At 39.7% G+C, this 3,548-nt stretch overlaps 1 long non-coding RNA gene across 2 annotated transcripts in view; it reads right to left on the bottom strand.

The window, feature by feature from the left end:
- Positions 1–1,106: 1,106 nt before the first annotated feature.
- The window catches only part of LOC108536743 (uncharacterized), a 19,317-nt gene continuing 16,875 nt past the window's right edge, over positions 1,107–3,548 (bottom strand). The window contains exon 5 of one of the 2 annotated variants that reach the window (XR_001887610.1): positions 1,107–1,433. This is a non-coding gene — a long non-coding RNA (uncharacterized LOC108536743). The remainder of the gene's footprint in view (positions 1,434–3,548) is intronic. The other variant, XR_001887609.1, reaches the window with a different exon arrangement.

The raw sequence follows: 3,548 nt of genomic DNA, 5'->3' as shown, positions 1-3,548 counted from the left end.
CTGTGCTGATTGGCAACACAGTAGTTCTTTGTCAAGATACAAATAACCAAAGCATGTATAGCAGCTGCTTCTTGGGCACAGACTTCCCGGGTCGATTGCCCCATGACCACCTGGGTTAGAATTCTTGGTTAGAATTGACCACCTGGATCATCGCAATAGAACAAGACTCCGTCTCAAAAAAAAAAAAAAAAAAAAAAAAAAAAAAAAAAAGAATAGACTACCATAGACTACCTGGGCCTGGCGCAGTGGCGTTTGCCTGTAATCCCAGCTACTTGGGAGGATGAGGCAGGAGGATCACTTGAGCCCAGGAGCTCCAGGGCAGTCTGGGCACCATAGTGAGACCCTGTTTCTGAATATGAAAAATAAAAAAAAGAATTGACCACCTGGGTTGTGGCTTAATGAAGGTAATACATATGATATCCCACAGTATATATGGAAATATTTAAAAGTAAATTGGAGATATTAGAACAATCATCTCTGCCACATCCTAATTAATAATCTGGACAAGTTAGTCAACATTCTTGTGCTTTCAATTATTCATTTGTTCATGCACATAGATTTTTAGGTCAATAAAATAATGTACATAAAGTACTTAGAATCATGTCTGATACACACACACACAAAAGACACCCAATAAGTGGTAGCTCCTATTACTAACTGTATAGTGCATATCACCGTACATCTTCTACTTGCCTCTTGGAAAGCCTTGGCTCTTGTCCAGGTTTGGTCAACATGGAAAGAGAAAACTGAGGTCCACCCAGATATGCTACATGCTAGTGCATGCTAAGTTGTCACAGTACAAAGGCAGGCCGTAGGCTTACAAATTGGAAAAATTCATTTTCCTCCATGTCCCCAGAGGTTAAGCATGATAAGCTCCTTAGAGACTGATGTATAAATCAAACTTTCAATTTATAAATTATCATGAGCAATTTAGTTACCAAATGCATTGGGTATTTTAGTTCCTAGAAGTAAATGATAATATCTTTAGGATGAGTTTATTTTATACAATGGATACATTCCTGAAGACTGCATTATCCAAAACTTATGTAACTCAAAGCAATTTTTTCCCACATTAATACATTTAAAGTATGAAAGAGTAGATTTCCAGTGCACATAAATCTACACCAGTTGGTACATAATTGCTTTTTAATGGTGCTTTTCATTTCTTCGGCATGATCTCTGATATTTTGCAGAAATCAATCTGCTGAATTATAAGCATATAATATCATAATGGCTGTCTGGTCTTCTGCAGAGCCTTTTTATGACATCTAAAGTGCAGAAGAAATGCACTGCTCCTGGTGCTTTTCTGTGCCATCACGTTATGAATGCTCACATGACATGGCCATAGGATGTTAACAAAATCACTTTTCGATTGTCACCAAAATCACTTGGAGTTCTGAGCTGTGTGAACAGCAGCGTAGTCTGTGAGAGATCTGCAAAAGGAAGAGAGGATTTCTGTTTTAGAACTGAAGTGGCACAGTTTACAATTCACTTGTCTGAGCAGTTTTGACATGAGCAATTCTTGATTTTATTTTAATTTGGGAGATTTGCACCATTTCTCATTTTGAGCACAAAATGAGACCTTATGAATGTTCTGTATTACACAATTTCAAATACATGTGACTAAAATTCACCTAAAACATGACTGTGTTGTACTGACAAATTATTGCCCTTTCCATCTTTTCCTTGTCAAGGAGGATTGCGTAGGAGAGAGACCTCGGCTTTGGAGCTACCAGGGAGATCTGCATCTAATTCAGTTCTTTGTCACTTACTAGCTGGGTGGGACTTCATTTCCTCATTTGAGAAATGGGAATTATAAATGCCTGTCATAGAGGGTGATTCTGAAGATGAATAATACTATCAAACATTTGTTAGGGGGCTTCCTATAGGCTACCCAATTTATATATATCATTGCATTAATTTTACTGAAATTCCATGGAATAGAAATTTTTAGTCCATAGAGGAAATAGGGCTCATGGAAGTTAAATAATCTGACTCAGGCCAGAGAGCTAGTAAACAGCAGAACTGAGAATCGAACTCAGGTGTGAACTGACTTCAAATTAAGACACACTCCTCCTTACTGGAACTAAATGAAATAATGTCTCTATTATGTCCAAGAATAATATCCGACATCCTAGCTGTAGGATCTTGTAAAAGAAAAAAGAAAAAAATCATTTACAAAGAATAATATCTGACATAAAGCAGATAATTATAGATGGAAATTAGTATTACCATTATTATGGAAACCTTCTTCCCCATGTCCAAAACACACACACACACACACACACACACACACACACACACACACACACACCCCATCTGTACACTAGATTGCCTTAATCTTCTATTTACTTTCCCACACAGCATTTATATACATACACATACCTATACACATACCTGTAGATATATAGTATGACAAGAGAAATGAATTTTCTCAAGGCCTTTCCAGAGAGCTTACAAAGACAAATACCTACTGCTTTTCCTCCTAGAATAGATAGCACTGGCAAAGTCCCCCAGTTATCTGACAATAAAGTAAGTATATGTATTAGTTTCTTAGGGTTGCTGTAACAAAGAACCACAGATTGAAAGGCAAATAAACATTGATTTTGTTAAGTTCAGAGGCCTAGAAGTCTGAGATCGTGGTGTCAGCAGGATTGGTTCCTTCTGTTGGCTGAGAGGGAGTCTCTGTTCCAGCCCTCTCCCCTAGCTTCCGGTGATTTGTTGGCAATTTTTGGCGTTCCTTGGCTTGTACACACATCATCCCAATCCTGCCTTCGTCTTCACGTGGCATTGTCCATTTTCCTGATGATGTCTCATTACATTATCTTCCCTCTGTGTGTGCAGGTCTGTGTCTGAACTTCTCTCTTTCGTAAGTCACACCAGATTAAGTCTACCATAATGACTTCGTTTCAATGTGATGACCTCTGTAATGGGCCTGTTTCCAAAGAAGGTCACATTCTGAGTTACTGGGAGTTAGAATTTCAATGTATCATTTAGGGAGGACACCCAGTGTGCAAGAGGATTTGTGTGTGTGTGTGAAAGAGAGAGAGAGAGAGAGAGAATACAGGTGAGCAGAGCTAACACTGGACAAAAGCATTGTGGGAGTTGATATTGATTTGTTGTTGAAGCCCATCTACCTACTAGAATCTCTCTTGGTGTCTGGCATGTTGGATGTGTTAATGCATAAATCTTAGGATTGCAAGTGACTCAATTGGAACTAGATTAAGCAAAGAGGGAATATATCAGGTTATACAATCAAACCATAGAAACGGCAGGGGTCGCCTGGTGTGGTGGCTCCCACCTGTAATCCCAGCACTTTGGGAGGCTGAGGTGGGCGGGTCACTTGAGGTCAGGAGTTCGAGACCAGCCTGGCCAAAAGTACAAAAATTAGCTGGACGTGGTGGTGTGCACCTGTAGTCCCAGCTACTCGGGAGGCTGAGGCAGGAGAATCGCTTGAACCCCAGAGGTGGAGGTTTCAGTGAACCGAGATTGCGCCACTACACTCTAGCCTGGGCACACAGGGAAACTCTGTCAAAAAAAAAAAAAAA

This window comes from Rhinopithecus bieti, unplaced genomic scaffold, assembly GCF_001698545.2.
Source record: "Rhinopithecus bieti isolate Rb0 unplaced genomic scaffold, ASM169854v2 scaffold_13349, whole genome shotgun sequence".
Lineage (NCBI taxonomy): Eukaryota > Metazoa > Chordata > Mammalia > Primates > Cercopithecidae > Rhinopithecus > Rhinopithecus bieti.
Note: the sequence above shows the minus strand (reverse complement) of the source record. Positions and strands in the feature narration are given on the sequence as shown.